This window comes from Podarcis melisellensis (genome assembly GCF_964234715.1).
Source record: "Podarcis melisellensis genome assembly, chromosome: 13".
Lineage (NCBI taxonomy): Eukaryota > Metazoa > Chordata > Lepidosauria > Squamata > Lacertidae > Podarcis > Podarcis melisellensis.
The window spans coordinates 15,584,378-15,606,403 of NC_138545.1; the positions used below are offsets into that span (position 1 = coordinate 15,584,378).

At 47.6% G+C, this 22,026-nt stretch overlaps 1 protein-coding gene across 1 annotated transcript in view; it reads left to right on the forward strand.

The window, feature by feature from the left end:
- Positions 1–1,591: 1,591 nt before the first annotated feature.
- The window catches only part of HSD3B7 (hydroxy-delta-5-steroid dehydrogenase, 3 beta- and steroid delta-isomerase 7), a 49,954-nt gene continuing 29,519 nt past the window's right edge, over positions 1,592–22,026 (forward strand). The window contains exon 1 of the mRNA XM_081883661.1: positions 1,592–1,748. The gene's annotated coding sequence lies outside the window, so the exon portion shown is untranslated. The remainder of the gene's footprint in view (positions 1,749–22,026) is intronic.

Below are 22,026 nucleotides of genomic sequence, written 5' to 3' on the forward strand. Positions count from 1 at the left end.
ACCGGCTGGATTACCGCAATGCCTTCTGCGTGGGTCTGCCCTTGAAGACAGCTCAGAAGCTTCAGCTGGTCTAAATGCACTGCCCAGATTACCGGCTGGGGTTTTGGACACATTAAAACAGCTGTGCTGGCTGCCAGTTCATTTCCGGGCCCAATTCAAAGTGCTCACATTATTTGTATTTGTTTAAAAAACAATTTTTAAAATTGGTCGTTGTTTTTTTTAAATTAAAAGACTTAGGCCTCAACTATCTGGTGATGTGAGAGAATGCCTCCTTCCCTACAGGCTCTCTCAGGTCTTAAGATAGGAACAGGGTGCCCTCTTGGTGAGCTCAGGGGCGTGTGTGGCTGGATGAGGGCATTTTCTCCAGCAGCCTCGTCTAAGCGTGAAATGACATCTCCAAAGAGGGGAGTTTGGCACCTCATTATCCTGGCCTTTGATGCGACTGATGGCTTTTGGACCCACCCTATTCTCTTGCAACTGCAATTTGTTTTGGTTCCTTAATCAATTTTTTATTCCAAGCCGTGACATAAAATACAATAAAAGCCAAACAAATCAGGGGAGGGGAGAGCAGGTAAGCCCCACCCTGCGTAATTGATCACAAGACAAAGCACCCTCCCATTTGAATGGCAATGCTTGGGGGAGTGCCCCCCTCAAATATTTTATGAGGGTGCAGGAGTGCCAGTTTGGCGCTGCCACCATGGGTGCCTGGGGCCGTGGGTGCCATGCAGCGTGCATGGCCCTGCCACTGAAATTTGTGGGTGTCCGGCCCCTTCATGGGGAATTTTGTGGGTGCTCGATCACCCAGGGTCCCAGGGAGTTGGCACCTATGGGGGAGGACGAAGGGAGTTGGCTCTATAAACCGATACACCCCGACTACTAATAAATACGTATCTATTTGTGGGAGGCAATGACCAACCTAGACAGCATCTTAAAAAACAGAGACATCACCTTGCCAACAAAGGTCCGTATAGTTAAAGCTATGGTTTTCCCAGTAGTGATGTATGGAAGTGAGAGCTGGACCATCAAGAAGGCTGATCGCTGAAGAAATGATGCTTTTGAGTTACGGTGCTGGAGGAGACTCTTGAGAGTCCCATGGACTGCGAGAAGATCAAACCGATCCATTCTTAAGGAAATAAGCCCTGAGTGCTCACTGGAAGGACAGATCCTGAAGCTGAGACTCCAAGACTTTGGCCACCTCACGAGAAGAGAAGACTCCCTGGAAAAGACCCTGATGTTGGGAAAGATGGAGGGCACAAGGAGAAGGGGACGACAGAGGACGAGATGGTTGGACGGTGTTCTCGAAGCTACAAACATGAGTCTGACCAAACTGCGGGAGGCAGTGGAAGACAGGAGGGCCTGGCGTGCTCTGGTCCATGGGGTCACAAAGAGTCAGACACGACTAAACAACATTTGTGAGATGGGGGGGGGGGGGCTTTGCCAAGTAGTCACCCGCCGCTGAAGCTGGTTAAGAGCGCTCTTTCTCGTTCGCTTAAACGAAAGCGCAATGCCAACCTAGCTCTACTCGGAGGAGACCCGTGGAAGTGAGTGAGCCTGAGCGAGCGCCGGGTCTCCGGACTACCACAGGCAGGCGCCGACGGGATCCAACCCCTGCTAGGACCTGCGGGGATCCGCCTTCCCGGGGGCGGGGAGCCGCGAGGCGCCGCAGCTACAAAGGCAGCGGCCGCGATGGGGCTCCGAAGGCAGAGAAAGGGACCGGGAAGCGGCTGCGGGGGAGTCTCTGGCACCAGGTGAGGACCCCCGGGGAGAAGCGTGGGGGGCGCCTTCCCCAACACCCCCCCCACGCCCCACCGCCGTCCGGGCTTTGTGCGCAACTTGCAAAGGGCAGGAGAGAGAGGAAGGAGCCCGTTGAAACTAAGTTCGGGTGCAGGTGGGGAAAAGGAGACGAGGGTGCCCCTGAGCACATGCAGAGTGCATTTGCCGTCGCTCTTCAGCGGCCATAGCTAGTGGGAGCGGGGCTTTCTTTTTTGACGAGCTGCTCCTTCCAAACTAGAGTCCTTGTCTGTCTGTCTCTATCTCTTTTTCTCGGGGAGTCTTAAAAGAGAGGATTTTGGTCCCTTCATCCCTAGCCCGGCTCCTTCGTATCTCCTCCGCACGTTCCTGCTCCCCTGGCAGATCGATATCTCCGCATCACCCCCGGAAGGTGCCAAGTCAGCCGGTTGTTATTCTGCCAGCTCAGCATAACTCTGCGGAGGGCATGTGAGCTTCGTGCCCGCTGCAAACCGGGCTTACGTCGTCGGGACCTTTCTACAGAGTTGGCACCCTGCTCTCGGTGACTCTTTAAGCGCGACAAGCCCGACAGGCCGAAGCTCAAAAGGTGTGGCTTTGCTCCCTCCCTCGTGCCTTTATATCACACCTCCCAGGAGCTCAAGGTCGAATGCAGGGCTCTCTTAAAAAAATTAAAAATAAAATAAAATTCCACAACAACCCTGTGAGGTAGGCTAGGCTGAGCGGCGGTAACTGACCTGAGCTTCCTTGACAGCTTGATGTGAATCCCGTTGGTTGTAGATTTGCTTTATTAGTTGTTCTGCAATTACGGTAGTTGTTCTGCTAATGCACTGGCACTGCCCGCAGGGCATACAGCGCAACGATGGGAGAGATATAGCTGGGCGTTTGCGGTACGAAAAGCTATGGGGTGTCTTCAGGATGTTGCAAAATACGGACCGCTTGGTAGCGAAGCAACAGGGCCGCCTCCAAACATTTGCAGGTGCAACTGAGCACTGAAAGCGGCATTGCGTACGGCTGCCCGGGCAGCATCCTGAACCCAAATCATCGTGAATGCGTGATATAAAGGACACCTGGAAGAAGAGGTCCCTTTGCAAAGCGGAGCTTGCTGGAAACGTGCGCCTTCCTCTCAGGTGTGTTTGGGGCTGCTTAGGATGGAAATAGGCTTTAAGTATTGTGATCACTTAAGTATTGTGGGCTGCCTTGCACGTGAGCCCCAGAAAGCTCTGCGACTGACCACTTGGCGGCTTGACGTGAATCGCTCTACAAAAAATGCTCAATCAGTTCCATCTCTTCACATGTTCTGCGCACTGAGCCCTTGAGGCGGGAGATCAGTGTGCCTGGTTTCTCCTGAAAGGGGATTGTGGTTCAACAGCAGCAAAGGCAGACTTAATTCTGTGTTCTCCTGTCAAGGACAGAAGGTATGATGTATTGGAACAGCCAGGACACCTGGGTTCTCTGTGGTTGCTGTCTCTAAACCCCCCCCCCCACTCCAATCAGAGCACCTTTAGGTTGCAGGCGTGGCTCCCAAACATTCAGGTTGGTTTCATAGCAAGATTATTATTATTATTATTATTATTATTTTACTGAGCTCGTAAAGTGGAAAATATGTTTTGGGGATGGCAACTCCCTTCCAGTTGTGTGGTTTTCTGTGGGTGGAATGGTTGGCAGTGCAGGGTAAGGGAAATGCCATTCCTAGTTTGGGGAGGATTCCCTTGGAGGGAATGAGAGGCACTCCTTGAATTTCAGGCTGTCACTTTTATTGGTTGCTGTGTTGGAGCCAGTAAGCCAGAGAAAGAACTGCAGGATGATATTGTGAAGTCTGGAGTAAAATGCCTCATCTTCCTGGAGCCACTCTGTTCTGTGAACAGTTCCCTGCTTTGGAGCAATGGGATGAATCCAGGAGGAGAAGTGGGGTTTCTTTTTTCACAGTGTCCCAGTTGCAGTGAGAGGGGAAACCGCACCTGTTGGGTTTCTGCCTGTTTTGCAGGGGGTTTTAAATAAAATAAAAAAGCACAGGAATTTTACCACGAGACAAAAGCTGGCAACTTTACACATCCTAAAAGATTACTGCAATCTGACCCTTGTGGACTGTAGCCTCTCACGCTTTAAATTTCATGCCTGGGCCCCCCAAATGCATATATATATATATCTGGCGTGCAACCAGGTGTGTGTGAACTCCGTGTCATGTTGAAACTAGGGCCCAGGGCTAAATAGCCGCCTTTTCATTGCTGCCCTTTTTCCCATGGGTGTTACTGGCTTCCCAAGCAGCACTTGTGGTCAAATGTGGTTATTAGGGCCGGGCAGATCTGTCGGTTTTGGTTTCTCTCCCTGTGTCTCACTTTCCCAATCTTACATCCAGCTCTCTACCTCATGAAGAAACAGTTCCCTCATGAAAGTTGATCGGCGCTTTGGTTTGAATCCCTCCTAATATACACATTGAATTACTCCCAAATAGAAACATTTTTGCAAAGCACGTTTCCCCTAATGTCGTGCATTTGTGAGTGCTGTTTTCACTGAAATATGCATTTTTTTAAAAAAAAAAACCGTTTAGTACCTGCCTTTTGTGCACATTACTCGACTGGAGAACCTCATTGCAAAGGGCAAATTTTGAAGGCTGCGTGTGTTTTGGTTGGTATATTGTTTCGGAAAGTGTGAGTTTAAATGTGAACTGGATCTAATTTCTTACCCATGCCTAGAGGTTACTCTGTGCAAACTGTTTTTTCTTGTAAACAACTCTCACAGATGGGCCCCGTTTTCTGCTGATTCCTTGGGCTGAAGTCTAAGCAATTTCTACCCTCCCTTCCCCACAGATGGGCAGAGTTTGCGGCTGAGCAGGGCTCACCTGGGCAGGTGCCACCCACCTGCTTGGGCCGGCCTTTGACCCCCCTCAGCCAGGGAGGACAATGGCCGGGCTGGTCGGGGGTGGGCCTAAGGCCAAAAGAAAACAGGCTGACTCTGTTGTTGAAGCCTCTTTTGCTGATCTTCCTTCCAGGATCACCCACCCTCCCTCAAATTTATTGCCTCCATAATTTCATCCTAGGTCAGCGGTCTTCAAGTTAATGATTCTTTTCCTTACAGGCTAATATTTTGCGTTCCAGGTCAGTGGGTGCAGCTGCGGCCGTAAGATGGTTGCTGTATTCAGAACCAGGAAGGAATTTCCCCTGCACTGGCAGGTTTCACCTTCCCTGTAGCATTTTGTCACAACTTTGGTGGTTTTCGGCCTTGGCAAGGTATCCTTTAGTCTAACATCAAGTTGGGGGGGGGATGCATTCATGCTCCCTCCCCATGCGGCGGCGCTTGCAGGGCCCATTAAAGGGCAAAAACCGGGAGTCCCTGACCCATGTAGGTCAAATTCCCGGGACGAGGTCGGTGGAAGGGCATGCTGTGTAAGTTTGCGCTTTACAGTCCCCTCTCAACATCAGGGTCTTTTCCGGGGACTCTTCTCTTCTCCTGAGGTGGCCAAAGTACTGGAGCCTCAGCTTCAGGATCTGTCCTTCCAGTGAGCACTCAGGGCTGATTTCCTTAAGAATGGAGAGGTTTGATCTTCTCGCATATCCTCAGCCAGGCGGGCTGAGAGGGTTACCTGCCAAGGCCTGTGCCAAGTTCCCCACTTCTGAAGCTCAATAAAGTTGTGGCCAATTTGAACCCATACAGTGGTACCTCAGGTTACATACGCTTCAGGTTACAGACGCTTCAGGTTACAGACTCCGCTAACCCAGAAATAGTACTTCGGGTTAAGGACTTTGCTTCAGGATGAGAACAGAAATCGTGGTCCGGCGGCAGCAGGAGGCCCCATTAGCTAAAGTGGTGCTTCAGGTTAAGAACAGTTTCAGGTTAAGAACGGACCTCCGGAACGAATTAAGTACTTAACCTGAGGTACCACTGTACTCTGGCCTCTTGTTTCATCATTTGGGGTAAAGGGGTAGGCACCACAGACAGGGTTTAGCGCGTGTGCCCGCAAATGCAGCAATAACCCTTTAGGGCTCTGCTGTTGCCAGTTTAAGTTCAGCTTTGCTTGCTTCTGGCGTGCCAGTTCTTCAAGAACGGAGATCTTCTTTGATCTGGAGAGGATTTCGCAGCCAGCTGCTCTTCCTATCGCTTGGTGGGGTCAAGGGCTTTGTGTGTGTGGATTTCCTTCCTGCCAAGGCCCCAGGGTGGGAATTGTGGAGTTGAGAGAGCTTCAGCTGGTGCCCAGTGCTGCCACAGACTCTGAATTGTGTTTCAAGCTGCAAGCAGACCACACACTGAAAGCATGTCCCCGCCATGACTCCTGGGAACTATAGTTTAAAGGTGCTGGGAATTGTAGTTTTCTGAGAGGTAAACATCAGTTCCCATGGTGTTTTTTTTTTAAAGGGAGGGAATGTGCTTTAAATCTGCTGGGAATTATAGCTCTGGGAAGGGTAAACTAAAATTCCCAGGATACATTGGAGGCAGAAAAGGTGCTTTAAATTCATAGTGCATATGCAGCGTAATGCAGTGGGCAGAAGATACATCAGGATCTCTTTCGTAAATCTTTGGGTGGTTTTGTTATTGGGTCACCAAGGATTTCTGGTTGGGTTCTAGTCAGAAATAATAGTTCCTCACACTCTGTCCTTAATGCTGGTGCAATTGTTTTACTTGTTTCTGTAGTCATATAAACTGGTTTTTCTTGTTTTTAGTTTTTTAAATTAAATTGTTATATGCATTAGCACAAATTTAGATTACTGCAGAAATCTGATTAAAAACAAGTTTGCCTCGCGGTCTCTTATTTATCACCACTTATGTAAATATTTATGTGACTTATGCAGCTTAAAGTTCATTTCCAGGTGAAGGAAATGCCAAAAACAATGTTTTATTAAAAGTCACTACTTACATGCAGTTTACAGGCTTAAAAACAATTGCATCCACTTGACTGATTTCCATTCCTGACCACAGGCGAACATACAGACTGCAGCAATTTCCCCTTCCTTTTCCGTTCTTATCATAATTCTCAGCCAGTCTGCTAGATGCCTAGCCTAGTAGCACAGAGAAGGAGAGGGAGCTGATCCTTGTCTCCTTTTCTTTCTCCTATTCCAGGGGTGGCCAGCTCCCAAGAGACTGGGATCTACTCACAGAGTTAAAAAGTGGCAGTGATCTACCCCCTTTTGGGGGGTTCAGGTCAAAGTTGTTGAGCTTTTCTCATGCCCTGTTTTGGGGGTGTTCAGGGCAAACTTGAGCTTTTTTGGGGGGAGCCAAAGTTGTTGAGTTTCTTTGGGGGGAGGCGGTGATCTACCAGTGATCTACCTCAGACGTCCGGTGATCTACCGGTAGATCACGATCTACCTGTTGGTAGTGCCTGTCCTATTCCTTCATCCCTTGTCTGTGGAGAAGACAATCCCTGTAAGACTCCACCAGCTGTGTTGATGTTTATCTCTTTGAACTACGCTCTGTAAACTAGCTGTATTAGTCTCGACTGGGGTAGCCAACGCTGGTGGCCTCCCCGATATTATTGGACTACAACTCCCATCTGCGTTAGCCAGCATGACCAATGATCAGGGTTGATGGGAGTTGTAGTCCCACATCACACAGAGAGTGCCACGTTGGCTGTCCATAGGCTCCGTACACAACTTTCTTTCTTTCTTTCTTTCTTTCTTTCTTTCTTTCTTTCTTTCTTTCTTTCTTTCTTTCTTTCTTTCTTTCTTTCTTTCTTTCTTTCTTTCTTTCTTTCTTTCTTTCTTTCTTTCTTTCTTTCTTTCTTTCTTTCTTTCTTTCTTTCTTTCTGCCAGTTTGGTGTAGTGGTTAAGAGCGGTAGTATTGTAATCTGGGGAACCGGGTTCACATCTCCGCTCCTCCACATGCAGCTGCTGGGTGACCGTGGGCCAGTCATACTTCTTTGAAGTCTCTCAGCCCCACTCACCTCACAGAGGGTTTGTTGTGGGGGAGGAAGGGAAAGGAGATTGTTAGCCGCTTTGAGACTCCTTCGGGAAGTGATAAAGCGGGATATCGAATCAAAATGTCTTCTTTCTTTCTTTCTTTCTTTCTTTCTTTCTTTCGTTTATATCCTGCTTTTTCCTCCAAGGCACCTATTGCAGCTCACACAGTTAACACGCAGGGAGGGACTCTATACTCAACCTGCTCCTTTATGGGAGGTGGGGGCCAGGCCAGCTACGAAGGAAGGTGTGTGATATTTCCAGGGTCACAGAAATTGCTGCAGGCCCCCTGGGGATGGCAAGAGCCTCTTTTGCAACCTCACTGCCAGCCAGTCCCTTCCCCAAAAGCAGGGGTCTGCAACCTTTAAGACAAAAAGAGCCACTTGGACCCGTTTCTGAAGAAAAAAAAACTGGGAGCCGCAAAACTCGTCATTATAAAAATAACTTTTTGTCACTTTTTTATTATTTCTTTGTTTGACCCCTCAGAATTACTCCTCCTCATAGAAATAAATTAAACAAGTTAAATTAACAAGTTACCTTTTTGTGTTTGTGTGTTCTTCACTCCCCTTCAAAACAGTGACCAGCGTACATGCCCCTTACAATGTAGCGGGCAGGAGGCAGGAAGGTGACGTTGGGACGGTGCGTGACTAACGCATGCACTGCCCCCATGCGACATCACAGCCAGTACAGCGCCCACCACAGTGGGGAGTGTCGGGGTGCATAATGCGCCTCCTCCCCTCGCTAGTATCCGCCCCGGAGCCGCGGCAAAGGTGTAAAAGAGCCACATGCGGCTCCGGAGCCGCGGGTTGCTGACCCCTGCCCAAAAGAATCTAGCAACTGCAGCTGGTTCTTCTCTTAGAGGCTGGTTCATCCTCTTTTGCATAACAGGAAGGAAGCCACTTATCATCTCAGCAAGGATGTGCTGACCTGGGCCTAGCATCCAAGATACGTGACTTCCTCTCATGCAAAGCAAGGAGGTAAATCTGGATGTAATGGGAGACAAAGGTGAGCTGGCAACCCAAAATATAGGATGCCGATGGTTGGCACAGATGCCACAGGAAAGCTGCACACGTGAGGCCGTGCTGATCCCACAATAAACACCTGTCCCCCCCCACCCCAATTTCTGCTTTCTTTCTCACGGGTTGTATGACTGGTTCATCCTTCCTGCGGCATGGAGAAGTCCGTGAAGGATGTAATTCGGCTAATGTAGCTTCTGTTTTAAATCAGCCTCCCACCCCTTTTGTTTCCAGGGACTGTGTAGCCTTCCTGGATGAACGTTGGCTGGGGGATGTGTGACACTTCTCTTTCCTGTTTGTTGACACTTTGAACATCTGCATCCGAAAAAGGGCTCTGCGTCACTTAAAAAGTGGCACAAAGCATTGGAAGATGCCTTGATGTGGGATCAGGCTATGAACCTCCCTTAGCTCAGTGCTGTCTGCTGGGGTTGCCCAAATTCCTTTAAAAAGAAACCAAAAATCTAGGGTAGCTGAGGAACTGAAGGGTTTTGCTTTCCCTTCCCTCCATATCTGTGCAGTAAAGCAGAGGTGGAGGAGCCTGAGGCCTGTGTGGACCTCCAGGCTTCTGTATCTGGCCTGGGGGGCTCTCTCCAGTTCTCATGCAGGCCACTGCCCCCCCCCCAGCAACACTGCTCACTTCCAGGTCACAGCCCTGCAAAGGTAAAATCCATCTTTGTTGCTCCACCCACTTTTGACTCCGGCTCTGTCTACCAACAGACAGTCAGAATAAAATCTGCCTGCCTGTTGTTGACATCCGTCTATCTCGAGACACAATGGAGTGCGCCTCCAGGGGTGAAGTCAAACTGCTGCATTAGTAGTAGGGCCTTTTCAGTACTGGCCCCGACTTGGTGGAACGCTCTGTCACAAGAGACTAGGGCCCTGCGGGACTTGACATCTTTCCGCAGGGCCTGCAAGACAGAGCTGTTCTGCCTGGCCTTTGGTTTGGACTCAGTCTGACCCTTATGTTTCCGTTCCCTTATGGCCTTGATTTACTAGCTGCTTTTAAAATGAGGCTGTATTTTAAATTGCATTTTAACCTGTATTTTAAATTGTTGTTTTCTTTTTCTTCTTTTTCTTTTCCCCCTATTATGTTTTTTACTGTGATTTTACTGGTGTTAGCCGCCCTGAGCCCAGCTCTGGCTGGGGAGGGCGGGGTATAAATAAAAGTTGTTGTTGTTATTATTATTATTATTATTATTATTATTATTATTATTATTATTTACAGAAGTGACCTCCCCAGGGCACAGGCTTGGGCAGTGTGTATGGGGGACCTAGGCTTCCCAGGGTCTGCCTCAGGTAACAAAAAACCCGTTCTCGGCCTTGTTGATGTGGTCCAGCATGGCTGCAGCAGTTGGCGCAAAGGAGACGTACAAGGTGCCATCCAACCATCTTAGGAACACCACTCTGGATTTGTGTAGGATTTGCTCCTTAGAAGAAAAGGCTATCAAAGATGTCCCGCAGGGCGGCCCCCTCCCCTTATGAAACAGGGCTGGGAAAGGTCCCCGTGCAGCAAAAGGGTTGCATCTACAGCTCACAAATAGTAACAAGGTAGAACAGAGCACTGTGGCTTTTCCCTGTAACTTCTAAAAGCTTTGCCTGAAATGAGGATTGACGGGCCTCCTGCTTTTCTCACTTCTGCAGCACTGGTATGTGGCAGGAACAGTATCTTCCTGGAAATTCTCCCTTTTATCCAACCTGCTGGGATTCTGTAGTGGCTTCTGTGCCTCCTCCACCGCTTGCCCTCCTCCTCTGCCCTCGAACAGAACATGCTGATCACTCTCCCCAAGCTCTTGCAACCTTGAACACCCTCCTGCTGAGGTGGCACCAGTTCAAGGCTGAACAAAGCCATAAAGCCATAATTTGCAGCCTTGATCTTTTTACCTGGAGCAAAAGCCTCGGAAGGGCAACCTCCTCCTCCTCCTCCTCTTCTGACTGCTTTATTGGTGGCCTGCAAAGTCGTTTGTTTATTTGCTAAGCAGGACTTTTGACTCTTGGCATCCCTGCCACTGGCTGAGCCCTTTGCACTGGCAGCATTTTTGACCCAGGTTCAGAATCTTGTTCTTTCCCCTTGCAGGTCTCTCTCCCTCTTGCCCTGTGTCAGTTGGAAATTCAGTAGGATGCTGAATGCCATTCTCTGCCTCCTCCTGGAACACAGCATTTTTTAAAAAATATGCTCCAGAGCTCAGACCTAGAACTAAACCACAGAAAATCAGGCAGCACCCTTCCTCTCTCTAAGCAAGTTCAGACAACCCTGAAGCTTCTCCTTACTCTCTTTTAAACTGCAAAAGCCTCATTTCCTCCTAGGAATCTTTCTTCTGAATTCCCATCCAGAGCTTATAGGAACTGGGGGTCTGGGTCTCCAGCTGCCAAAACACTGTCTGGTGCAGAAAAGGCATTGAGCTGAATCAACGCTTGCGTATTCTTAGTCTGCTGACTGCGTAAGTAATAGCGACGCCTTTTCACAGCCAAGCTTCGTACACCTGACTTGAACAAGCGGAGGCAAGATTTGATGGGGTTACGTTGCCAAACTTGTGTTGCTGGTGTGTTTGCCCACAATACAAATAGCCTTGCTGAAACTCTTGGAAGCCGCTGTCTAATTATAGGCCATGAATCACCCGGTGTGTGTGATGTATTTCTTTTTAGAAGTCTATTTTCTGCCTTTCATTGTTTTGCCTGCAGTCTTCTGCTGCCTTTGAACGGCTCTGTGTATCGCAGCCAAAGTAAGTTGACTTTCGTGACTAATTAAAGGGTGCTGTGAGCCCAAAGAGCCCAGTCCTGTTGGAGGTAGTGTAGCGGCCTCCAAATTGGATGGCTTCAAAAGAGGATTGGACTAGCCATATTAATTTGTATCCTGCTGAGGGGTTTACACAATTCAAAGTGTTGGTGCTGACCTTTGAAGCCCTAAACGGCCTCGGCCCAGTATATCTGAAGAAGTATCTCCACCCCCATCGTTCAGCCCGGACACTGAGGTCCAGCGCCGACGGCCTTCTGGAGGTTCCCTCACTGTGAGAAGCGAAGTTACAGGGAACCAGGCAGAGGGCCTTCTCGGTAGGGGCGCCCGCCCTGTGGAACACCCTCCCATCAGATGTCAAGGAAATAAACAACTATATTGACTTTTAGAAGACATCTGAAGGCAGCCCTGTTTAGGGAAGTTTTTAGCGTTTGATGTTTTATCATGTTTTTAATATTCTGTTGGGAGCTGCCTAGAGTGGCTGGGGTATAAAATAATAATAATAATAATAATAATAATAATAATAATAATAATAATAATAATAATAAACAAACAACACACAACAAACAGACAAAGGAAAAATAATGCTGACATAAAAACTCTGCTCATATACTAAGTGAAAGAATGGACAATCTCCCTGATTCTATCCCCCACAACCTCACAATGTCTCAGTATCTCACACCTGTAGAAAGGACTCTGTGAATTGAAAACAGAGATGTTTTATGTACCCTTAACTATAAACATCCTTTAATTAACCCCCCTTTTAAATATATTTTATTTTTTTAATAATAATAACAGATTCATAGAGGCTGAGGCTATGAATGGCTTCTAGCGATGATGGCTAGGTTGTTCCTCCGGCCTCTTGAGGCAGTATTCTTCTGAAAACCAGCTGTTGTGAATCACAAGGGCAGAAAGAGTGCTGGAAGTACTCAGGGCTGTATATAATGAAACAGTTCTGCTAGTGCACGGATTTCCATTTGTGCAAGAGAACTTGCACAGCAGAACTTCCTCTCTCTCTCTCTCTCTCTCTCTCTCTCTCCATGCAGCCTCCGAATCCGCTCTGGAGGGTCGGGGGAAGACCCAGAACAGATTTAGGCAGCGCATGGGGAGAAGGAAGGGAAGTTCTGTTGCACAGCCAAAAGTCAGTGTGCGAACAGAACCACTTTGGGGGACACTGCCCTCAGACCAGGGCCGGCACAAGACATTTTGGCACCTGAGGTGAACCACGAAATGCTGCCCATCCCCTATTGGTCAGGGAAGAAGGGATGAGTGAAGGTCTACAAGAGGGGGCTAAAGATCTGCATCAGGGACAAGGGTGGGAGGAGACAAGCAGCACCTTCTATTCACCCAGAGGCCTCTGTAAAGGGTGGCGTGGGGGATGCCAAAGAGGTGGCAGGTCTGGCCTCCAAGGAGCTTGCTGCAGATGTTGCTGCCATTGTGTCGGTGGCGGCAGCAGGTGATGCATTCCTCGGAGCCTGGATTTGCTGACCCTGGTGGATCCTGCCGCCCAAGGCAGACACCTCACCTTGCCTCATGGCTGGGCCTGCCTGCCTCAGGCTCTGCTTGTGGGCTGCCCGTAGGCATCTGATTGGCCACTGTAAGAACAGAGCCCTGGCCTAGACAGGCCTTGAGTCTTCTCCAGTAGGACTCCTCTTGCATTTTTTCCTGGTGCAACTCTGTTGTCTGGCCACGGATCCTTCCAGCCGGCCAACGATAGCTCAGGGGTAGAGCAGAGGCTTTGCATCAGAAGGCCACAGGTTCAAGATCTCCTTAAAAAACGGCCAGGGTTTGCTGCTCTTCACAAGCTGTAACATCCTCTAGGATACAGAATCATAGATACATTAAAGGCAGTCTTCTCAAAGGGCAAGTTACTCTTGGATGCTCTCAAGACGGACTTTTGTCAAGCGTAGGCGCCAAGCGTCCCTCTGGTTTCAATTATGAAAGAAGCGCCTCTGTGAGCAGTTAGAAATGTGGGAAACATGACAGCAGAATGTAGGGCTAAGTCCATCTGATGATGGTTATGGCAGGGATAAGAGCGTCTGGGCAGAGATGGATCTTTCCAAGTGCCAGTAAGCATTTTGGGTGGTCTTGGCAGCACACCCACTACCTGTGGATTGTGGCGCTGCCACCTTTCCCAGAGTCTGACATGGATAAAGCTTTTCTCAGCATGAGGGAGGGGGGCGGGCTATGTTTGGGCTTTCTCATTATTTAACAGTTCCCTTACTCAATAGTTATTGTTGCCTGTTCCATCAGCTTCCTTCAGTTGTCCTGCTTGGCTTCCACCTTGGCCCTTTTCTCACCCAGCCACTCTTTGTGCTGCAGGTCTGCGGAAGTTTCTCATCCCAGCCAAACTCACGTTAGCCTCTTCCTTTGGCAAAACTGGACCGCGTGCATTCCGTGCCTCGTTGCTCTCTGAGCTGCTGGTTCAAGGTTTTGCTGTTGGCCAGCCAAGCTGACAATATTTCATTTGCTCAGCAGATCTGGACTGTGTACATTCTGTGCCTTGTTGCTCTGTGACCTGCCGGCTTGTTGCTGAGGTCCCATCTTATCAGCCAGTCTGTGCCACAAGCAGGTGATGGTGTCCTGCGACCAGTGGGGCAATCCTTTTGTGATGTCCCTCAGCCCCAGCCCTTCTGTTGCCGCCTCCTCCTCTTCCTCCACTTTATATCGTATCTCTTTCCCATCCACCATTATCTTTCCAAACTATGCCAAAAATCTATCCGTTCCCTTATCTCCTATCAAGAGACTGCTAACCCCCTCCTCCTTCCTTGTGCACACCTGCATGTCTCTGGGTCAATGGTGTCATTATTATTTTTTTTTGGGGGGGGGAACTCAGCTCGGCCCTCCAGGAAAAAAAAAGAAGAATGCTCAGCTGTTATGAGAGGAGGGGGCACTTATGAATGAACAGCTGTGTAGAAACACGAAAGGAAAGGAGATAAGAATCTATTCTGCGCAGGTTGTCTGCTCTTTCAGGGCTCTTAATTGCTTAATGGAACTGGACTGGGTTACAGCAATGCACTCTATGTGCAGCTACCCTTGTGCTTGATAAGGAAGCTGCAGTTATGGAAGAATGCTGAGAGAGACACGGTCACTGGCAGGAGTGGGACTCAGTCAGCTGTATGACTCCTTTGTGTAGAAATCGACACTAGTTGCCCATTGGCTAATGGGCGAAGTTCAAGGAGTTATCATTTGTTTATAATGCCCTTAACACAGAGGTTTTCAACCTTTTTGAGTCCACAGCTCCCTTGACCAACTACATTCTTTTTGCGGCACCCCTGTGGGGCCCAGGAGCCCAGTTATGTCAATTATATGGTCTAAACCACCGAGCCTCTTGGGCTTGCCAGTCGGAAGGTCGGCAGTTTGAATCCCTGTGACGGAGTGAGCTCCCGTTGCTCTGTCCCAGCTCCTGCCAACCTAGCAGTTCAAAAGCATACCAGTGCAAGTAGATAAATAGGCACCGTTGTGGTGGGAAGGTAAACAGTGTTTCCGTGTGCTCTCGTTTTTGTCACGGTGTCCCGTTGTGCCAGAAGTGGTTTAGTTATGCTGGCCACATGACCTGAAAAGCTGTCTGTGGACAAATGCCGGCTCCCTCAGCCTTAAAGCGAGATGAGCACCACACCCCATAGTTGCCTTTGACTGGACTTAACCGTCCAGGGGTCCTTTACTTTTTACCCCTTGCCAGCAAGCCTCTCACCCTTTTTCAAACACCCTTCCTTGTGGAGTGTTTCCTCAGTCTCCTCTCCCCTCTCCTTGGGAGTCCTCTAGGCAGCTGGTTTCTGAGCCCTGCCCACCTGCCCCAAAGATTGGTGCTTCCTCACACTGCCCCACAGGGGCCTGGGAAGCACCCCCTGGCCAGCCACAGAGGCACAATTCGCCTGTGGAGCTTGTAGCCAGGGCTACTGCAATAAACAACTGTGCAAGTCTTTGGGAGGCAGAGACATGAGAGGGCATCAGAGGCCAGTGTTGCCTGCGGCACCATCATTCAAGGCACCCCAGGGTGCCACAGCACACGGGTTGAAAACCACTGCCTTTACACCTTGAGACCAGTTTGCCTCCAGGCCTACCTTACCCCATAATGTGTCCATTTGACCTTTTCCCTTTGCAGAACTGGCAGTGTTGCAGCTGATGCTTCATAATACTCGTTCTGCATCTGTTAGAAATCAGTCTTTTAGTGTGGCAGCTCCTGACATCAAGCAGGTCCCTTTGCTGTACTCTCTGCTGTGGAACCTGCTTAAAACGTTTTTGTTTAAGCACGCTTGTACAAAAAGCTGCTGTTGACATTCTTTAGAATGTCTTAATTTTTAACTCTTTTTTTTAAAAAATGAGGGTTTGAATGTTTCATAGTTTTGCAAACCATTTAAACGTTTTCTTACAACCAAGCAGTGTATACATTTTGTAAATAAAAACTCTGTTTCTAGGGCTCATTATTACCTGACTTGTCAGTGGTCTCCCTGAAGATGCTGGGAATTGAACCCAGAATCTTCCGCCTGTGAAGGACGACTTGCTCAGATGGATGGCCTTTGCCATTGTTTTGATGCCGTGGGCGTTCAAACTTTGAATGCCTTCGGAGAAAGCCTTTCTCTATTAGCCTTCACCTCTGCCACAGAATTCCTGGCCGTTCTAAGGCACACACAGAATACCTGTGGCACGTGACTGCCTCCCTTTACTTTTGGCCATATTTGCCACTTCTCTGATAATCCCTGATAAGCTTCTGAAAAAGCCCAAGAGTTTTCTCCAAGACATGCTTTGAAAACCACAGCTTTTTTTTAATGGGCAGGTTACTGAACAACAAAATGCACTGAAATTTAATTGGGATGGTCTCCACTTTAAATATATCTTAGTGAACTGCACGAGTTGTAGCCGTTTTCAAAAATACCGTGTGAATTTGCGTAATAGAACAAAGCAATTATTCTAAAGAAGCGGCTTGGGGGAAGCATACTTTGGGTTGTATTCAGCTAAGTGCCATTCATGAGTAACCTACTGGAATAAATGGGCATATGTTAGTTATGCGTATCTATTTCAATGCGTCTGTTCTGAGTCGAACAACTTTGGATACACCCATTTGCATTTTGTAAGGCGGTGCACAGAGAGGCATAATCTCAGAAACGGTATTCCCAGTTCTCTCTCTCTCTCTCTCTCTCTCTCTCTCTCTCTCTCTCTCTCTCTCTCTCTCTCTCACACACACACACACACAGAGAGAGAGAGAGAGAGAGAGAGAGAGAGAGAGAGAGAGAGAAATGTTTTTTTTCTGACGGAATATTGCTATTTGCAGTTTGCAGAAGTTGGAAGGTGAGAACCCGTCTGTGGTCTGGTCTTCCAGAAGTTGTTGGACTTCCAACTCCCATCAGTCCCAGCCAGCAGTCCCAGTAGTCAAGGAAGATGGGAACTGTAGTTCAACAGCACCTGGCCACATGCTTGTCTTAAGCGCTCCATACATCAACATAAAAGCTAATCTGTTCACTGTTCAATTGAGAGATCTTTATATGCCATCTGTTTTGAATTGCTTGATCAGTGAATTGGGACAGCAGTTTCAAGGTTGCAGTGGCGATGCATTTCTGAGATTACCTGAGAATTAGCAGGACTAACTTGAGTGCTGCATAGTTTTTATGTCTGATGTTTTATTATGTTTTTATATCTGTTGGAAGCCACCCGGAGTGGCTGGGGCAACTCAGACAGATGGGCAGGGAACTAATAATAATAATAATAATAATAATAATAATAATAATAATAAATGCCACAAGAATCCAAGTCCATCACAAATTTCCTTCGCTTTCTGAGCCTTTTTGAGCTCCTTCAGAAAATGCTGTAACTTTTAGAGGAAGAAACAGTTCCCTGTTTTCTTTTTCCCGTTTCCAGTACTGTATAGACTTCTAAATATGTCAGGCATGTGGAAGGTTAGAAGGAGAAGAAAAGAGAATTTATTTGAGCAGCAGATGAGGATTGGTCATGATTATGTGGTTTGTTTTTTTCCTATAGAGAAGGGTTATCTGTCATTTTTATTTCTGTACTTAGTGACAGCTTTGTTCGGGTGCTTTATAGAGATAGCAGAAAGCCAGAAAGACAGGTGTCTGCCCTGGAGCAAATGTGGGCCATGCAGAGCGTGGATTGGAGAAAGAGATAAGAGGTTTAAAGATAATCAAGCAAAGTAGGGGAGGAAATCCTCTTAAGTATTTATATGTGAACCTGCAATCCTGTGTGTATTTACATGGAAATAAGAATCTCTGTTCAATGGGATCTACTCTCAAAGTCTGTGTACACAGCATTGCATTACTCGCAGGGGATGAGAGTGTGGAGGCTGATGCAGAGAATGGCAACATGTGCAAATGGCTTTAGATACCTATTAAGTCCATAAATTACCATATAGCAGGCATCCCCAAACTCGGCCCTCCAGATGTTTTGGGACTACAATTCCCATCATCCCTGACCACTGGTCCTGTTAGCTAGGGATGAAGGGAGTTGCAGTCCCAAAACATCTGGAGGGCCGAGTTTGGGGATGCCTGCCATATAGCATATATTCAACACAAAAAACAGAGACTACTGTATTTTTCGCTCCATAAGACGCACCTAGTTTTTAGAGGGGGAATGCAAGAAAAAAAAATTCTTTAAAGGGAGTGCTGAGCAGAGCCTGTATGCATCCCAGTCTCTGCTCAGTGCTCCCTTTCACGAGCCACGTGGAGCGTGTTTGTGGCTCTTGGGGGCTTTTCCCCGAGGAAGTAGAAGGGGCTGCCCTCTGTCCCTTCCCCCACCTCCCGCAAAAGCCAGGAAGAGCCGGGCTCCCTTGTGGAGCGTGTGTGCAGTTCTTGGGGGCTTTTCCCTCCTGCCTCCTGCCTGCATTCGCTCCATAAGAGGCACACACCCCTTACTTTTTAGGAGGGAAAAAGTGTGTCTTATGGAGCGAAAAATATGGTATTTGTTGTTGACAAAGGACAGTTGGACATATAAAGGGCCCCATTACCTTCAGTAGCTTAGGGCCTCATCAAACCTAAATCCGGCCTTGACTATGGCAATTACCGGTACATACTGCTGGACTAATGAATGTATCCTAGTGGGAACAGAGCACAGGTATAATAAGCATTAATGCAACTGCTGGAGTCTCCCATTATTATTTTTTTCTGACTGCAAAGGACCAGCACAGAGATGGGCAAAGCATCAGATGGATAAACGCAAAGGCCTCTAGCCCAACACCTTCGGTTATGTCTTAGGTGGAAGTGGGATTACTTCCCCCAGCAATTTAAAAAATCATAATCTGCATCTGTGCACACAAATGAGCATAGGAAATGTTGCAAATATCTTTCCCCTTTAGTCTTTGCTATGCGTTCCCTCTTCTCCTTTTTGTGTGGCTATAGTGGGCCCACTGCTTCTTCCTGAGATGTGCACAGAGTTGTACAGTTGTGATGTTTGTAAATTCCTGATCTCCTTTACCTTACTAGTATCAGACTGCTAGCCTGGTCCCCTTTGCAATGTGCCGTAACTGAAGAAGAGGTGTGTTAACAGGGAAAGCGAGGGTGTGGTGTTTGAGGGCCATGTCTCCCTTGTTTTGAGCATGATTTGAAAGAACTGAGAAAGGTGGGGGGGATCCAGGTGTTCTGCAAAAGAGTCATTCTTTTTCTGGTATGTTTGGAGTGGTTTATAGCAATTAGGGGTGGGGTGGGATTGGAGGATAGAATACTGTTTATATTTTTTTTTTAAAAAAATGGAATAGACATAATACATTACTGTACAGTAGTTTATCCTTCTTAATGATGCTCTAACACAAATTAAACATAGTGGCATTTTATAAAAATGAATATGATGGGTGGAGTGCTCAAATTTTATAATTATTGCCAAAATTTAAAGCTAAAAAGGGAGGGAGAGGGTCAGGGTGGAAGCCACAGCTGGTGACCCCTGGGGTCTCCACCCTTCCTTGTTTGCAGGCCTAAGTGGTGTGAACGCCCCTAGTTTCTGATCCAAAGCTGGACGCAACTGGTGTGAGATAATCTGTTTGTTCAGATGCATCCTTCATTCCACCGTTTTCTTCATTTATCATCATTTGGTAGCTGATGTGCAATGTGTTGGTGTACATACAATTTATGATTTGAGACTTGGGCCAAAGAAGTGTCACTAAGCTGTTGTCCATTTGTCATGGCAAGAATTGAGAAACTCCCTAACAGCGGCAGAGGATTCTCGTAAATAGAAGGGTAGCCGAAAAGATTCCGGGATCCTATAGTGCAAATGGTGCAATTTATGCAGGTTTCTGGAAGGTGGGGCTGTGGGGGGAGGGGGCTTCTAAGGAATTTGGGGAGTGATAGTGGGAAAGGATTCAGTTTGTACATTACTGAAGTGGACAACTTCACCAGAACATCAGTATCTTTTGAAATACCAATACTGTACTTAAATTTCATCTAGTCCTACAATTTTATGATTCTATGTTTAAGGAAATAGAGTCATCTGTTACCCTATATAAATATGATTTTAAAAACTTCAGAAAGATGTGCTATTCCGTGCAAAGTGATCTCTTATAGTGGAGACATAGCAGGGTGGCAAAGGCTGGCAAAGAGACCCATCCAAAATGCTTCCAAGATTGAGGAACCAGAGACGTCACAATTTCTGAGGTGGATGAGGAACGGGAGGCAAACATTCAGGCTACAGGTGGTGGATTTGCTTTTGAAAGTCTCCCTGCTAGTGGGAAAAATAAAAAATCAAGTAACTATAAGCTCCTGAGAGGGAGTCCAGCCCTATTCCCTATATTTGCTAGTTTTTCTTCTACGATTTCCCACCCTCTCCCCACATTTTTTTAAAATGGCATCTCCACCTGAGTTTGGAAGCGGCACAGTCCATTCTGGTAAATGTACAGACAAGGCCTCAAAGCTCTATGGCAACGAGGTGCCCAAATGTCCATTGTCTTTCTGTTAATTGGTAACTCTGGCTCTCCCTGCTGAGGCACTGAGAATGTTTGACCAAGCGGGGGACGGCATGAGGGAAGAGGCAGCCACTGACATTCGACCTCCTCTGGCTGGAGCCAGGATGCCTCTGGGTGTCAGCTGCTTGGGAATCACAAGTGGGGAGAGGGGGCTGTTGCTCTCAGGTCCCCCCTGCCAAGCCTCTCACAGGCATCAGGCTGGCCTGGGTGAAAACAGGATGCTGGACTAGGCAGGGCCAGCCCACCCATGAGGCAAGGTGAGGCGGCTGCCTCAGGTGGCAAGCTCCACAGGGGCAGCAGATCCAGCCCACGAGAAATGCATTGCCCGTGGCTGCCACTTCTTTGGCAGCCTCCATCCCAATGCTACCTCTGGTGCAGCTGCTTGGTGAATAGGGGCTGCCCTCGGGGGTCCCCTGGGCTCTGCACCTGCCTGGCATAATTCAGAGCTGGCCCTGATCCTTTCTCCACATTGGTCTTTGATTCCTGTTTTTTTTTAATATACATTTTTATTTTATTTTTTACATATCAGTTCCAACAGTCTTACAACACAACTTCTCATCTTATGCAATATTTTAGACTTCCGTCAACACCTCTGACGATTTCCCGTTCTTTATCACTTATTCTTCATTTCTTAATTTCTGTATTACATTAACTAATAATTCTCTTCGTATTCTTGCAATATTTCAAAGAATCCACCTTACAAAACTTCTTACAGTCCTACTAGCGTAATCTGTTCATCACAATTACTTTTCAAATAGTTCACCTGATCCTGCAGGTTTCGAATCCTTCCTGTTAATTTATCTAATTCAATGGTCTTTGATTCCTATGTGAACCTTCAGGTAAAGTTCCTGGTGTAGATCTTCACTGTCTCTTTGTTCCTGATGTAGATCTTCACTGCCCCCCTTGGCCTGAGGACGACCAAAAGCCTTTTTTTGGTTTGCCTCAGGTGCTGAAATATCACAGGCTGGACCTTTGGCTCTTCTTACATTGCTGTGCTTCTGTGGCACCCAGGACAGTTTCTCCAGGTTGCAGATGTGCCCACAGGCCCCGAAGCGCTGTCTGTTCTGTTCTGTACCCGCCGACCCCCCATGTTCAAAGTTTAGCTCAAAACATGGGCAGTTAAGTATTTGAAGAGCAATTAAGAGTCTCCAAAGGGATCCGTGACAAAACCTGTACAGCTAGAACAAGGGCAGAACGTGTTTGCTCAATGGGTTACCAGTTTACGTGGGCTCCTGCGACTGAAGTAAGCCGCTCACTTTCTTGGAACGTGAGTAGGCAGATGAAGCCTATTAATCTCTTGTGTGCTATTACATTCATTATATCGTTGCTGCATTAACTATGTTGTAAACTGCGCTGTGGTCTTTTGATAAAGAGCGGCATATCCCAAATAAGTCAGCTGCTGCCATCCCACAGATTTGGCTTAGGGGCAGAAGATGTTTAGAGCACACGAAAAAATGTGGCTGAGCCCAGCTGCAGCGGCAAACTAGGGAGTCACCAAAAATCTAGAGGTGGAAGATGGATAGATACAGGTTGAATTGATCTGCTTTCCCCTCCTCTAACGTGCATTTTTTGGGGGGATAAATATTATAAACCATTGGTAGCATTGCCCATGGATACAGGGGTAGGGCTTGCGTACTAATGACTAAGGTGGAGCAAAATGATGTAACAGCCGACTTAACAGAAATTAAACAAATAAGTGTTTCCGTGAATTGCTTGTTGACAGAAATGTCCCATTGTTCTGCAGTT